This window comes from Bombus huntii, unplaced genomic scaffold, assembly GCF_024542735.1.
Source record: "Bombus huntii isolate Logan2020A unplaced genomic scaffold, iyBomHunt1.1 ctg00000124.1, whole genome shotgun sequence".
NCBI classification, from domain to species: domain Eukaryota; kingdom Metazoa; phylum Arthropoda; class Insecta; order Hymenoptera; family Apidae; genus Bombus; species Bombus huntii.
The window spans coordinates 12861-30342 of record NW_026099373.1 but is presented as its reverse complement, the minus strand read 5'-3'; the positions used below and the strand labels follow the sequence as shown (position 1 = coordinate 30342).

At 36.7% G+C, this 17482-nt stretch overlaps 1 long non-coding RNA gene and 1 pseudogene across 8 annotated transcripts; one reads left to right on the top strand and one right to left on the bottom strand.

The window, feature by feature from the left end:
* The window catches only part of LOC126877126 (carcinine transporter-like), a 132417-nt pseudogene extending 124470 nt beyond the window's left edge, over window positions 1-7947 (bottom strand).
* Window positions 6002-11253, top strand: LOC126877128 (uncharacterized). 8 transcript variants are annotated; one of them, XR_007694770.1, is made up of 8 exons: window positions 6271-6285; window positions 6458-6553; window positions 6625-7162; window positions 7860-8604; window positions 8817-8912; window positions 8989-9267; window positions 9343-9611; window positions 9695-10085. It is a non-coding gene; the product is annotated as an uncharacterized LOC126877128 (long non-coding RNA). The 8 variants fall into 8 exon arrangements; XR_007694768.1 differs by adding an exon at window positions 6002-6016 and having other exon boundaries at window positions 6088-7162; XR_007694769.1 differs by having other exon boundaries at window positions 6458-7162.
* The last annotated feature ends 6229 nt before the right edge of the window (window positions 11254-17482 follow it).

The following is a 17482-nucleotide window of genomic DNA, read 5'->3' as shown; positions in this document are numbered from 1 at the left end:
CTAACATACTCCAATTGTCTGTTCGATATTGCACTATAAATTATATTTATCGCCTTCAAATCCTTTTTGTCCCAGTCTTCATCGTCTCTTTCGTTCTTCATTCTAGTTGTAACAACCTTGCATTCCTTATATTTGAGAAACATCGTGATTCTTTGCTTCCACATTCCATAATCCTCACCATCGAATATAGGTATCATGATTTCCGATCTCTCCATTTTAATTGATTCTTCTTTTTTTTTCTTTTCTTACTCAAGCGTTCCTACGTGCTCAAAGTATATTTTGTTCCTTTGAAAGTTTTTTTTTCTTTACTGAAAACTCACTCGCAAGATCGTAACCACGCACTAAATATCTTGCAAAACTAGTAACCACGCCCTGCTACCATGTTAAGGAAATTCGAGGATTTGGGAATACAAATAATTGACTATATTTCCCACGCAACAGTTATACATCTATATTACACTCTGAAGAACGTCTTGCACGCACGCTTGTCGCCAACCGACTATCCTAGATTCCTCTAACATCTGGCAACAGTCTTTTGTCTCCACTAAGACCTTGACGCCCTCTGGCCCTTACACACACACTCTCATGTACAGTGTAAATGTATCACTTCCCTAACACAATTATCCCGCGTTAGGTTCAATCAGGTTAGTCCCACGCGAAATTGATCCAACCATGCGAAAACGAGTGTATTCTGATTTCTGTCGCAGATACTTCTGGCTAGTGCACTTCTTTTACGCTTCTCATCGCGACTTCTGACGACTAACGAAGATGTTCGGCATTTTGACACTCTACATGAAGATGATGATAATTGCGGTCTGTGTACCGCCTACCCTTCCTTCTATTCTTCCGTTAAAGACTGGTAAGTTGATACTGATTAATTATGCGATCGAAATCCTATATAATGGCTACAAAAAATATTTGCATCATTATTCTCGTTTCCTAATGAATCGCTGTTTTAATCAAGTTTTATATTGCATCAAATTTCTGTAGTTACACGAAAGTACTAAATTATAGAAAACTTGATATACACGGATTTAATTAATTGATAAATTAGTCAATATATAGGCATTATTATTTCACGTGAAATTTTACAACGTCAAAAACCTAATATTCCTGTACGAGCAGTATTAATCACAAATTGTGAGAATGCCTACTGATAAGGAAGAAAGATAATATAGAAAACGCAGACTTGTGGAAAGAGAATCCCTGACATTAGACACGAATACGCGATTTCACGAAATATTTTATGGTATATCTAAGATAGAGAATATATATAGAGTACATATAAGTATATATAGAGTAAGAATATATATATAGAGTATATATAAGTACCAAAAATACATCCTAAGACGTGTATGCGATCTACGCTGTATGGGACGTGTTATAAATGGTTTCCGCCACTCAACCGCATTTGAATTTGTGAACACGATCGAACAATTGACACGAATTATTAATTCCCGTCTCTACTCTAGTAACGATTTGCTTTGGAACGAGGTCGAATCGTTCTGATTCCGCGCATGATTAACAAATAATTACAGAGGACATCAATTACTTGGATGGTCTTCCTGAAACTTGATCCAGTTTCGAGAAAATGAAAAATTCGTTTCTTCTCTTTACTTCCCTGTTCCTTCTTTCCTCCTTTTTCCCTTTTTACATCGCTTTGTTTTACATCGCAATTTACATTTATTTGTAAAGTTTGAATCTCCTCGATATTGAAGATGTTGAAGCTGCAAGTATGTATTTCATTTTAATCCATTCGAGACCGAGATTTAATTGTAAGACGATACCTAGGTGTCGGTACGATCTGAATGTTTAGTTGGAATGATTCTGTGTTTTACTCTCTCCAGGGTATCCTTTTCATACTTTGATTTTAAATCGATGACAATCTTATATAGTATGCCTCATATTTTTTTTTTTTTTTTTTTTTTTTTTTTTTTGATATCGGTGACTGCCATATTCTCTTGAGTTTCCAAATCGTAAAGAATCTTTCCCCAGGGATTGGTCAACTGTGTATGCCCCCATGCGACGTAACTTGCTGAAGGAACACGAGCCGGTGATATGCAGGCAACGTATAATTGATTATCATTCGCTCTGGAACGCTGAAGTAATGACCAGTGCAGTGGTCCAGTGGTCATATTGAATGCCGCTGGATATATCAGCATTTGGCAACCTAACCCAGAGAAGCAGGAAATATGAAGCCACCGAATACCAATTAACTTCGTAGTTGCACGGTTCACATTCCATCATTTCTGAATATGCGAGAACAGTCCTCTTATTGTGCTTTTAATTCTTTTATTTGTTTCATTTTCAGCAAATATACTGGTTTTTTAAATTAAGCTTCTTTTTATACAGAGTTACAGATTATATTAATTTTATATAGAATATATTTAAGAAAGATATTTAATTTTTTGCTAGTTAAGTATTGATCGATTAAGTTACTGTACCTTTGTTACGATAAATGCGTGCCATTTCCTCGAATCTAATATCATAGCAAATGCCAATACCTATTTTGCAGCCCTTCACGTCGAACGTCGTTAGGGAGTTACCAGGACTGAGTGAATCACTCTCTCGAAAAGTAATCTTATTAGGAATGTCGATGTCGAATAGATGTACCTAATAACATAAAAATGTAGTCGCTAATTCTATTGCTGCAACTTTTGTAATTTAATATCAAAGTTACCAACTCCTAAACTTTAATTATTTTTTATTTAATAACTGACAGCGTTTTTATCACTTTCTTTTATTAAAAAATCTTATCATTTAATAATGTTTAAAAAGGAGAAAAAATAAGTATAATAATATTTTAAGTATGTGAAAAATTTATATTACACATTACAACAAAAATGGGCGTTTCCCGTATCATAACGTATTTTATAAACCGTAAATTATAGAATTGGTTATAGTATACGTATGTACATATGTATATTCCTAAATTATTCCTAGATAGAGTCACTTTCTTCACCCCAATATTTTCAAATTCAAAGCCATAAAGGAATATATTACTTACCTTTCGGTGTTTTGCTATCAAAGTTCCATCGGGACCCCAAATAGTACAGGTATTGTACAATTTAGCGCCCTCTATTTCAGGCATCGTACCACCAACTACATAGATGTTGTTTTCTTTAGCTGCGTTCGATGAAGCAACGCTCGTTTCACCATCAGGAATACTCTCGACGTATTTTCGAAAGTACTCTGCATTGCAATATTTCAATTAATGAAAAATAACTGTCTTTTGTTCCAACCATAAATTAAATTGAAATGTTTGTCAGTTTTTTATTTTTTAAATTATTAAAATAACTAAGTTTTATATTTCGACTTAATTAAATATGCAATTACTTAGCTAATAGTATATATAATAAATTGTTTCTACAGGTTCAAAATGAAAAATGAATATTTAGAAATATTTAATTACGACAATGCTATTTGTGTTAGCATCAGTGGCTTGTTACTCAACGACTTTGCTAGTACTTTTTCAAACATAAAGTTAGTTTTCAATTAACACTTATACTAGAGGCGGAATTATAAATGCAAAATAATTGATAATACTAATTTATAAGTACCTAATTATTAGTATCTTAAAAAATATATTTATACAAAAATCACGATAATCATGAAAATGGGGAAATCCTATATTCTCGAATCAATTCACAATTTATTTTGTATATTAATTAGATTCCGCGCTCATCAGTACGTACTCACTGGCGACATCGAGAAAATGTATCGGCAATTCCTCGTACGACCAGAGGATCGGAAATATCAAAGGATATTATGGCGCAGCGCGAGAGGAGAAACAGAAACATATGAGCTTAACACCGTAATACTCTTATCATAGAAATAGAAGCAGTCCTCAATTCCCGCCCGCTAACTCCTATCTCCACCGATCCAAATGATCTCCTAGCCCTCACTCCCGGACATTTCCTCATTGGCGATTCATTAATGTGCTTACGTGATCGAGATTTCAGAGACATTCCATCGAACCGACTCTCCAAATGGCAGCATATCCAACAGCTTAAACAACATTTTTGGAACCGCTGGCATAAGGAGTATTTGAACGAGCTAACCAACCGCAATAAATGGAGCAAGGGTGGACACAGCATCCAAAAGGGCACAATCGTCATCCTCAGAGAGGACAACGTTCCCTCCATGCATTGGCCTCTGGGCCGAGTTATCAAGGTTCATCCAGGCGCCGATGGTGTCATCCGGACAGCTACAGTTCAGACGGCAAAGAGCATTTTGGATCGGGGCGTCAAAAGGCTTGTCCCACTGCCAATTCAACCCGATCTCGAGAAACCCGAACAACTAGCCACCGAGACGAAATAAGATGGGAACTTCAACCACACCTCCCTAGTTTGATCGGTACCCTCTCAACGGGGGGAGAATGTTACGCCATGCGGCTTACCATAGGTCATATTCTTAACTATCGATCGCGGCACTATAATGTCGCAGACGGATCGTCGCGTCTGCCCGGCAAACAAACATTGTAGTGGCAAGCGCATGGTTCATTAAGCAGGGCGACTTCCAGAAACGTCGACTCGTGGCCCGTATTTTACCTCGCAGTAAAAGAATGTGGCGTGATCCGAACGTAGTGGGGGTCACCTTCCAGAAAAAACGAAAAAAATCGAAAGGCGTTCAGAACTTTTCCAGAAGTCGAACCGTCAACACATGTGGTATGTCGCGCATTACTTATCAACCAAAACGCAGTTACATTTTTTTTGTTCCATTTATATCTTTCTAGTTAATAAGTTGTTGAAATAAACATTAATTTATTTGTGTTAATTCTGTGGAATTTCATTGAACTACCCTTATTATCATAATCGAAATAAGGGGATCGATCAGTTCGTGGCGTCGATTATTTAATCGTAACGGGAACTTACAACTCTCGTTGACGTGCTATCTCGCGATCGCGTCTCTCCGCGAACGGTCGAAACAAAATGATTCACTAAAAACTGTCCTGAATTCCTAAGAATTTATTTACCGCAAAACTGACAAAGTGTTTATTTAAAAAATGAGGTTGAAGGTAGTCCTTTTCTTTCATTTCATTCATTTTCATTTTCTTTCTTAAGTATGGCTAACACAATATCTAATCAATTAAAATTTTATATTTTCACGTGAAAAGTTTCTTTAGATAATTATTATCAACATGATGACTAACTCTTACGGATTAATACGTGTCTGTAGGGCAATCCGGTGGACTTGATCGGCTTTTTACTTCGAAAGTTGAGTAATCGGTGTCGCTTTCTTACGCATCTTTGAACTGTATAAATGTTTTAAAATTGTTTGATCCAGAATGTACCACACCGGACAATCAAGAAGGCAGGTGCCTTGACTACAGAAAATGTAAACCTCTGCAAGAAATATGGCAGATACAGTACCGTACAGCCACCGATTTTTATAGACGATCAGTGTGCAGATACCAGGGCAATGTTACGATCGTTTGCTGTCCGAACGATCCAAACAAAGAGAAGAGAGAAATTTTAATAAAAACTGTGTATAAGTATAAGGCTTTGCGACCACCATACTGTGGTTTTAGCAACGTCTCTCATACCAGGGTGGTGGTCGATGGTAAACCAGCTGAACTTGGTACGTTTTATGTCTTTCTTTCCGATTAATAATAAGCCATTTACTGCAAAGAATGAACTTTAAAGGCATTAAACAGCACATCAATGTACATTTCAATTAGACTAAATAATAATGCTATGATTTTATCGGTAGTAACTTTACTTATTAACTTGAATTATTTCTTTCTTTTACTTCATGTTAGGAAGAGTATCTTTTTGCTCGAAATAAAAAATTGATATAGGAGTAATAATATGGATAGAGATCAAAAACTGTTAGGGCAGAAATTACACGTTTGAACTTTATAGTTCAGTATAGTTCAAATAGAAATTATATAGAATTATTTAATAATTTGTATTCCACTGGAATAAAAATTTAATTTCTGTCTTTATCAAATCTCTATTTCAGAGTATTTGTACGTATGTACTTATCGTCTGCTGTATGATCGAATATCGAATAGGTAATAATCGTTGTTACTCGTTATGTGAGAAAAAATTATGTATATTCACAACTATGACTATTGCATTTTAGGCGCTTGGCCATGGATCGTTGCATTAGGTTTTCGTAATCCCCGAAACCCAGACAAACCACTATGGAAGTGCGGAGGTTCCCTGATATCGGCTAGGCATGTTTTGACCGCAGCACATTGTGCACATATGGATGGAATAGAAAACATACACAATCATAATATTGCCATTCTTAGATTGGTGGAGGAGGTGCCATTTTCGAGTAAGTCCTCAAATATATATATATATATATATATGCTATTGAGTATTACTGAAGTATCATATCCTGAAATTTCTTACTGTACACATATATTGTGTCATAAAGCGTGTACAATTCTTTCTCATACTTTTGGTCATTCGTTTCCTGCATTTTCATTTATTTTTTTATTTTTCAGGGTACGTATATCCCATTTGTACGAAAGAGCTCCTGCGAAAGAGCAACTTCGTCGGCTATAACCCCCTTGTTGCTGGATGGGGAGCATTAAGATATAGTAAGTGATATCAATTTTATAATAAAATTAAACAGTTCCAGTCTTAAATATCTTTCTTATTTTCTTCGTAGGACGACCACGACGTAATGCATTAATGGAAGTACAAATGCCAGTGATTAAGAACGCCGAATGCAAAATAGCTTATTCCAAATTTCCTAATGCACCTGATGTCACTGATGGTATAATATGCGCCGAACGTGCTCAGGGTGGAAAGGATTCTTATACGGTAATTAAGTTACAGAGTTACTACAAACTATACGGTATCTGAAGACACGTCAATTCGAATTAACATCAAATCGACGTCTTAAACATTAAAAATAATAGATAAACACAATTTAATAGTTTTGCCCACTTCTCACACCTCGTTATGGTATTTAATCTAATTTCCTCCTAATCTTAGTTTTGCTCAAAATACATATAACATGTACGTTATAAATTGGAGTATTTCAATACACAAATCAATAGAAGATTATTACTGTATATAAGTATAATTTCAATACAATTCGATCGATATATTTCAGTATCTTTGATTAAAAATTTAACGATCCTTTCAGGCTGACCGCGGCGGACCACTGCTGATACAACATGAATTAACCTCGTATTTAATAGGTATTGTGTCTTATGCTTATAAGTGCGGCACAGCTGGGTATCCCAGCGTTTACACTAGGGTCACATCGTACCTTGACTTCATTCTCCAAGCGATGCAATAATATGATATTACTGTTCCATAAATATCATTGTGTAAAAAACGTAAAGTTGGATTTTCTTATTGTGGAGATAAGAAACAGCTCAAATTTACATTGTTTTGTACGTTACAAATTATAGGCTTAAAATGTACGAAATGTAACTTTGAAACGACACTAATTTTTTACGCACGATAAACCTCCACGACTTAGGTATGTAAAGATGATAAACGTATATTAATTCTATTAATTTGGTAATAATAAACCAACTTTCTGAGAAGTTCTGTAAATTTCGTTTCTGTTGTATCAAGAGAATAATGGAATATTCCACTTAGATCGTATACTTTTTGTATGTACGTACAAAATTTTCCGGCTAATCTAAAACGCTTCATAAGATAGAGAGCTTCTGGAAATTCGGACACAGAGAGTGCATAAAATACACGATAAGTCTCGTGTCTTTCAAAATTACTTTTTATTCGCTAAAAACGTCCTGTGTACTCATGCAATCACATGCAACCTCGAAACTTCACTTATTTTTTATCACTTTCCAATTCAATACACAGTTTCTGCATTTTTGACTATATGTAAGAGAAATTTCCATTCAGCCAAAGGTGTACTTACAGATTATAGATTCCTATACGACTCTCAGTAAAAATTTATCCGCACTCCAGATAGTTAAAACTTCTGTCGACCGTATTGATCCATCTGCACTCTTCGTATGACGTCAATATCTGTTCAGTGCTGCTGCGCAGGTTTCTTTGTGTTACGTCAATTCGTTTGTGACCGTTGCGCGAGTAATGGCGCTTTGCAATGGTGATTTGCAGGAAAACAGTGCAGAATGCTGTGATTCGTTTCTTGTGGTCGGAGGTTATGTTTGATGCCTATATTTATCAAAGATTTAATGCACATTATGGAGAAAGTGTTTTGTCACGAAGTGTGTTTGAATGGGCACAAAGGTTCAAAGAAGATCGCACAAGTGTTATGAAAAAACAGGTGGACGCCCGTCCACATCCACGTTGACAACATTGAACGTGTTCATGAACTTATGCTCTATGGAATAGACGAGTGACACTGGATAATGTGGCAAATCATTTGCAAATCAGCCACGGCTCTGCTTATGCAATAGTGCACGACAGATTTGGGTTTTAAAAAGTTTGTGCGAGATGGATGCCGAAAAAGCTGATGAAAAGGTGAAGACGACGATGCATTCGTGGTTCGCAGCTCAGCCCAAAACATTTTTTAATGAGAAAATACGAAGGTCCTTCGGCAAATGGACAAAGTGTATACAGAAATCGAGTGATTATGTCAAAAAATGATGTATGTCTTTTTTGACAATTGCTTAAAACAAATTCTACACCGACAGAGCGGGTAACTTTTTACTCACCCTCGTAAGACACTTAAATTTCCAATCTATTATGATGAATAAAAGAGCTTATACTATTAAATCTAATTGTATTTTGTTGCATGAGAGTACACGTGTATGTGATGTACATTACCTTTATATCCCCTTGAACGCTTCAATATTGCGCATATATACTATATTTTGTACAGCTTCTATAAAATTTCGTATGTTTGTTTAGGCTGTTAATCTAGAGGCTGGAGTACAAAGAAGTGGCACAATGATGTGGGCTGATGACATTTATAATTATCAAGGAATCACCCCTACATTCGCTCAGGTATATATCGTTGACTATAATGTATTTAACATATATGATTGTTAGAATATTAATAATTAATTTTTAATTCTATCAGAATTTTAATGAAACTGTCCCTTGGGAAGGAAGAACTGATACCTTGATATCACGGTTTGTACATCCTATATATACGACAAATTTTAGAACATTATATAACGAAGAACCAGATCGTCGTGGCCATGTGATGTGAATAAAAGGACTTGAATTTGATGATATTTTTATAATGTTAGATAACATAACTAAGTATCTTCACAGTAAGATAGGATGACATGGTTTACATGATCTTAATGTTGTTCACTTGAGTGATGATATTATAAGGAAAAGTGTAATATCACAGGTAGGATGATTCATAATTTAGAACTACTAACTCATGTATGTATTAAAAATTAAAGAAATATATTAAATTTTATAGGATATTTATGTTTAGTAACCAGTAATTCAGAGATTGGTATTCATGGTTACTATAACGAGGCTGTAGAAACGCACCCTTTCTTCTTTGCAAATGGTCCTGTATTTATGTCTAAGCCGAAACTGGAACCTCTGAATAATTTAGATTTATTCTTGTTATTTTCTAAAATACTTATCTACAGTATACCATAAGGAATGATACCGTATCGCACCTAATCAAGTGCCTTAAGAAACATCAACAGGATATCACAGTAATCCCGTATCGACTGATATGTAAGTAAAAGTTATGTGTCATTGTTATACACAGTTATGTATTAGTGTTATACACAGTTATTTATCATTTTCTATTAATTCAGTTGTAGCCACTACAATATCTATGACACTGGTAGTAATTATGAGAACAATAATGATGTGTTCTATAAGAGGAAATGATGATTAGGAACAAAAACTTACAGGTAAGTCAAAGTATATGTTATTTGCCATTTGAAAAGAAAGTTACTAACTTGGAATTTTTTGATAAATAATAATTGTATCATACGTACTTTTGAATTCGTGCAAGAACATATGTAATTTTGAAGTAGTTATTATTAGGAAATTGTTAGACGCGAACAGTATGCGAAAAGTTAGTATGCAGTGTAATAATTATCAATCAAAACACAAGAATTAAATTCTTGAGGAAAAAATTTCCGGAATTTCTTATTTACATGATTATAAAGAAATCCATAATAAAAAGGAGCTGCTTTCTAATACTTCTCTTCCTTGTAATGCCTGCGTTAATAATAACGAGGTTCGACTTTTTGTTTTTAGAGGGATACTGGAAAATTTGAAAGTACAGTACCATTGGGAAGAAAATCACGATATTGAAAACGATATTTGCAAGTAAATTTCCAAAAAATCTGTTTTCAAATTTTCGCTTTCTATTTCACATTAAAAGAAAGGGAGGGCTGCCTTCTTTTTCTGCAAGACAAAACAAACATTCTGAATCTCGTATCAATGAATGATGTCAATAAGTTATTTTTCTTTTCAGATTGAACAATATTCCAGATTTATTCATAATTTCATACTACGCGAAGAATAGACTTTTCATAGGTATATAAAGGAAATATTAAGTATAGGAAAACTCTTTTTCGTTGTAGGTGACATATGCTTCACGGTTGAACACATGTATTTTTGAACACATATAAATGAAAAAGTACTCTTATGGAGAAAAAGAATTGATACCTTCGATTGACATTAGATAATGTATATAAACTTATGAACAATCACTATCAGTTTGTATCTTAGGTGCACACGCAGATTTGTTGGAGTTCTTATAAAATGTACTTCCTGTACGAACGTTTTATTCTTCCAAATTTTACGATACTATGTCTCATATAATAACTATATGGATTAAACGTAATATAAATGATCCGAAAATAGACTCGAACGACATTAATTGTCTTTCTATTTATACCAATATCGAAAATACAAGTAAAGCTGGAGCAATAGTATGCAAGAATGGACTATTTATTATTTTAAACCAAATCATAGCATATTCAGAATGCACAGTATTATCATGAAATGTAAATGAATCAGTTGTAAACGAACGATTTTACTGTAAAATCGTTGCCTCCTTTTTTTCATCTGAAATATAGCAGCAATGAGTACATTCTTTTAATATATAATAAAACGAGATATCTTTATAAAGTTACATATGTCATCACTGGTAACTGTTATCTCGTATGACACCAAATATACCGTTAGTATGGAATGATATTTTTATGAAGATATACTTTAATGATAGATTTTATGAATGAAACGTTATATAAGAAAAATTATCTCTTGTTATTCTATGAAGTGTAGTAGCTAATGAAGATTAATTTTACGAAGTATTAGAGCAAAAGAGAATTAAAAAATTAAAAAGATCTAAATAAGATTGTTCGTGTGGCTTAATTATCTCAATTCTGGTACACCACTTGTTACATTCTAACTAATTAGCGCTAAACAATAACTTGCAAATATTAAAGATATTAACACCTTAATATTAACACCTAAAGGTTTTCAGGAAATTTTATAATATTTGATTATTATATATCTAGTCATTGATTGATAAAATTTCTTGTATAAGCATAGATCGAGGTTGACGTCATACGCAGATTGCATTACAGGTATCGTTTTAATTTATTTTATGGCTAGAATCGTTTGAATATTATACGAATAATTATTTCCATTCGAACGATTAATAAATCACGTACCTATAAAAGATATATTATGAAAAAGACGTGACGAAACAAAAAAATATTGGAAATTCCGTTGTCATTAGATCAATTATTTTTGCAATGATTTTTATTTCCATGTAATTACATATGAAATGGGTAATTCATTAACATCTCCTCGAATCGAATATAATTCGTTACACTTCACAACGATTCAAATAATGGACGGGAAATATATAATAACTTTCCTGTCCTTGCGTTAAAATAGTACTGTACAAATCAGATGATACAACCTAACCCCAACCTAACCCCAAAAAACCCAATTACATCCACATTGCATGACAGCACACTTGCAATGGATTTTTGTGATTTCAATGTCACAGACAATGACACAACTAATCAGAACACGTTCGAGGCTACAGACATTGAAATTACCGCGTGTTTAATACGTTTAAAGCATAAATCTAAATTTCACGCGATTATTTCTTTGTACATTGTGAAACTCTTAAATTATCTTAATCGAATAAATAATCCTAATGTAATAAAACATCTTGAAATAGACCTAGATATCTGAAACAGAAACTCGAAGGATAAGAAATCCTAAAAGGTACTAATCCTAAAATAACAAACTCCTAAATAATAAACAAGTGATAAAACCTGTTATAAATAATAAACCTAATAAACCTTAGGAATAATCAAATCCTAACTAATCGAAAATAAAATAAGGCAAGCAATTCTTAATCTTTCAAGTAATTTTTCCGAAAACACAGAAAGATAGAGAAATTAAAAAGACGCAGCACAAATTGCAGCACAATGAAAGTTTCAGAGCGATGAATACGATCGTATTAAACTAAATAATTTTCAAAAGTGAAATTACACTGAAACGTATATCGATGATATTTGTCATTTCTACGATCTGTTTCGCTTGATCGTGCTTCTTTTCTGATGTAAATTCAATTTATAATACGAACTAAGTTTCCTTTATTATTATTAGTCCTGCGTCTTTTTAATTCGTCACTTCTTTTATTTCAGAACAATGACGGGCTCCAAGATGCTGTTCGGATGTTTGGCGTTAATTGCTTTTCTGCATCCATTAGTTCACGTTTGTACTTCGAGTAGTACAGCTCAAGGTTTGTACTTCGAGTTGTCTTTTTCCATGCACTTCAAATTCCAATACGATCTGGTCACGTGGCCTTCGTACAATTTCGAAATTTTACCTGTTTGGTAATCGTCAATGAAAAAAGAAGTTATGCGTGACCTCAACACATTGAAACAATTTTTATGATTTTTTATTTGCCGGTTGGTCAGCAAGTTAATGGAAAAATTTCACTTAACTATTCGCGTTAATTTCTTCGGTTTAACTTTTGGGAAATGCTTCGTTAGCTTCGGGAATATTCCAACGATTCGTTTTACGTACAAAATAAGCATGATAAATATTACATCACGGTAATGTAATATCGGAATATATTAAAGGTGTAATTTTGTTCGATTAATTATAATTTATTAATAATGGATTGAAAATACAGATATTAGTTAGACAGAGAAACGATGTTTGATTAACAGGAAAACTAAATGCAACGCTCGTATTTACAACAAATAACTTGACAACTATTTGGTAACTCTCTCTCTCTCTCTCTCTCTCTCTCTCTCTCACTAGCAACTCTAACACTCGACAACACTCGCAACTCAATTCTAACGACTCTATGCTTCGACGTCTCGATCAACTCTGATTCTCGCAACACGCACACTTTTCGATTCGCCTTGGATAGCGAAACCGTCCTTCTTCTAACGTTGTCTATTGTTTCCCTCATACCTATGTAAGAACTACCAACTACGTGCCTTTAGTCACGTAGGCACTCTTAAATGTAGACGAACCACAGAAACACGACGTACACGGGTTTTCTATTTTCAGCCGATCTCCAATCAAAGCTATTCTACGATATTACAATCGGCCTTTCCTGACAATCACATCTGCCCTCAGATGTGCTCATCATCGCCGCTCGCACTTACATCACTATCGTCAGCATTCCACCATTTCATGTGATCGGCTGCCGTGGAAGTTGTACGTGGCCCTTCGTGCTCCCCCTCTCGCTGCACTATGCATCGGTCATTTTGCAGGACTTTTATCACCCGATACGGTCCAAGAAACTTCGGATGCAGCTTTAGCCCGGGACCCCTCTGCATCCTCTCGATTGCCACTAGATCTCCCGTCCTGTATGCTGTCGCCTTCTTGCGTCTCCTGTTATACGCCCGCTTGTTTCGGATTTGGATCTCCTCAATCCGTCTCTTTGCGTCCGCACGCAGCTGATCTCGTTCCTCTTGGAACACCGCGGCCTGGTCGTCCTCGATGCTACTGCTCCTCTTTCGCTCTTCCTCTATCTTCCTCTCCGTTGTTTGTTTACCCATTTCACTCTTGTCAGGGGCTTTGATCGTCGTGGCAGCATCGTGACATTTTCGTAGGCTCGGTTCGTACATGGAAGACGTTGACAACTTACCATCTACCGAGACTATGATCTCTTCTTTTTCGAAGGTCTTCACGTTCATCGTGTCCTCGACAATCCCATCGTCGTCCTCGTCATCCACATCCTTTGTATATCGAATCTTCGTATCGATATTATTGGAGGGATTCCGCACGTGCGACTTCCCTTGTCTTTTCGTTCGCCTTGCATTCACTCTCTTCGAGTCTATCCGAAAACTTGAAACAACCCTCACACCCGCAACGCTATCCTTCTCAGTAAATTCGCAAATATCATCAACAACATCCTGTTGCTGTTGTTTAGCCAGATTCTTCCTCCTCGTGATGTTCGCTAAGTCCTCCTGCTGGCCGCAAGAATCCGACGAGGACACCATCTCGTGGTCCACTTTACCAATCACCACGTGTCTTGCCACTATTCTCCGTTCCTCCGACACTTGCTGCACAGCTGCCCGATACTTCTTCAAAACTTCTGCTAACTCTTCTTTATTTTCTTCCAATTGCGACAGTAGCTCAGTTCGTTCGCGACTAGCTACATTAACACGATCTTCTGCTTCGGAACGTTGCCGCAGTACTTCCTGCAACGAAGCCTGCGTCTCATTCAGTTCTTGCTCCAGTGCCTGTTTCGCTTTAACTGCAACTGCTCTAGCGCATTCTGCATCTTCTAACTGGTTCTTCAGCTGTCGTAAAGCTGCTTTACCCGTCGAGTCACCTTTCGATCTCTCCAGCATCGTTTGAGCGTCTCTTAGCAATGCTTTGGTTCTCTTCAAATCTCTTTTTAGCCTATGTTGCATGTCCTTAACGTGCGACAAATCTATCTCACTCGCCTGTGTCTCTACATCTATCTTGAGGACTTCCGGACACTCATCGGGATTTTCGTCCTTTATTCTACTAATAAAAGATTCTCCCCCTTTTATACTTATTTCAACAGTGTCCAAAAAGTCTGCGCCAATAATAAGCGAATGTTGCATCACTGTGTCTGGAACTACGTGTATGGTTATACAGTACGACTCATTGTCTATAATAATGTTCGTCGAAAATTTCCCGAGCGTAAAATTCCTTCCGGAACCGACACCGCGAAATCCAACGATTTCCCGACTTAATCTGGGCGCTCCGATTTTCACATGCTGATCTGCTCGCATTAGAGTCAGCTCACTACCGGTGTCTATCAACGCGCTCAATTCGAAATTTTCCATCTTAACATCCTTACCACGCCTTGTTTGTAACGACCGAAACACGCTGTAAACTTTTTTTGAGGGCTCACCCAAATTGTCGCAACTTGATGCGATGTGTCCGTACTCCCTACATTTGAAGCATTTAGGTCCTCTCGACTTGCTCGGACACTCCGCACACACGTGCTCCGCATCACCGCAATTGTAGCATCGCGCCTTCCTCGCATCTCCAGATCGACCGGGTTCCTTGTTCCTCTCGGTTTCGGACAGCTTCGCCACCGGCTTTACCCTGCTACTCTTCGGCTCCTCAAATTTCGTCCTCATCTCCATATCTCTTCTTATCGCTTCGTAGCGCCTGAAACGCTCTTTTAATTGCTCGATATTCCTGGCTCCGTATAGCACAGTCTTGTTCGCGACCTCGTCGGGAATGCCTTGAATAATGTAGTCTATCAAGGATTGCGTATCAATCCTTCCTTGTTTTGCAATCCCGCACATGTGATACATATATTGTTGCAGACTCTCATCTGCTTTCTTCTTTCTATGGGATAACTCGCCATGTATCTGTTGGTCTCTTACTACATTTTCAAACTCATTCCTCAACGCCTTTTTTAGCTTTGCCCAGAACTTCGCGCATCGCTCTTGTCGTACGAAGGCCTGAGCGGAGCCTGCGAGTAATTTCTTAGCATAGGCCACCATGTGGGCGTCTGACCAACCCCACACTTCTGCCATTTCCTCGAAGTCTTCCACCCATTGATTTACACTCAGCAGATCATCCCCGCTGAATTTCTCTAATGAGTCTTCCACGTCTTTAAGACTCAACATCGAACCGACGCATACCTTCTGCTGATACTCATCGCGGTCCTGATACACCGCTCGCGTGCCTCTCCTGTATTCTCGCGCGCCTTGTTTATCGTCCTCGCCTTCACTTTCGTCGGAGCTCTCTTCTTCCGACGATACATCGTCTCCTTCTAGGGCCGCCTGTAGCCGCGCGCGTAGTTCGGATTTTCTTCCCGTTACCTTCAACCCCAAGCTAACGAGACGCGCTCTCAGCTCTTTCGTCCTCAGCTTCTCGAGGTCTTCCTCTCCCTCTTGACTGCGTTCGGCTCTCTGCTTGCTTCTTAGATTTCGCTGGTTTGTTGGTTCTTCGCCACGCTTCGAATCCTTAGGAGTAGATCGACCAGGTTTGCACGCTCTGTTCAACCTGGCAACCAGCACTGATCTCGCACCGGATATAGGCAGATTCATCTGTGCGAGCTTACTCCTCAGCTCCTCCAGCGTCAAATCCTCTTCATCCGACAATCGTTCGTCTTCAACGTTTGCCATTTTATTCTATTCTTTTCTACTCCCGCAGAAATAGCTCCGTTAAATCGTATCGTTTCTCTGTCTTATTCAATCCCGGACGAGCCCCCACTTGTAATATCGGAATATATTAATAATGGATTGAAAATACAGATATTAGTTAGACAGGGAAACGATGTTTGATTAACAGGAAAACTAAATGCAACGCTCGTATTTACAACAAATAACTTGACAACTATTTGGTAACTCTCTCTCTCTCTCTCACTAGCAACTCTAACACTCGACAACACTCGCAACTCAATTCTAACGATTCTATGCTTCGACGTCTCGATCAACTCTGATTCTCGCAACACGCACACTTTTCGATTCGCCTTGGATAGCGAAACCGTCCTTCTTCTAACGCGTTTTTAAAACGCGATGGCGCTATCACTTTCTAAAAGCGTCGTCTTTACATTTCCGATGGCCACGGGCACACCCGACTGCCAGATATACAATGTATTATAAGAGTATCATTACCATACTTTTCATGAAAAGAGCAATTTTTCTTGATAACTATACTCTGTAATATAGATTGAAGTCGCTGATTTGATTCCTCTGATATCGTTGTCTTATGAGAGTCTCGCCTGGTCTTGATTGGTTCTGTTGACTCTTATCGTTGTGAAAAATCGATTCGTTGTGTACCTTTTTTGTATAGAGAATTATTTTGTGGTAGAATATAATGTTGTTATATTTGTGGTCTTTACTTTACTAATTTTGTCACTGAGCCGCTCTTTGGTTCGTTGAGCGATTCATATTCCGCATATATTCCGTACTTGCTTCGCTTGGTACTTTTATAATTTTCGCAGTTACAATAAAAAATTTAATTCTTAACAGATTAAAGATTTAACCTCTTGCTTTATAGTGTACAATAATTTTTTTTTTTTTTTTTTTTTGTATAGGTTATGTGATCCATAGTTTGAGTAAGTAGTACATATATATATATATATATATATATATATATATATA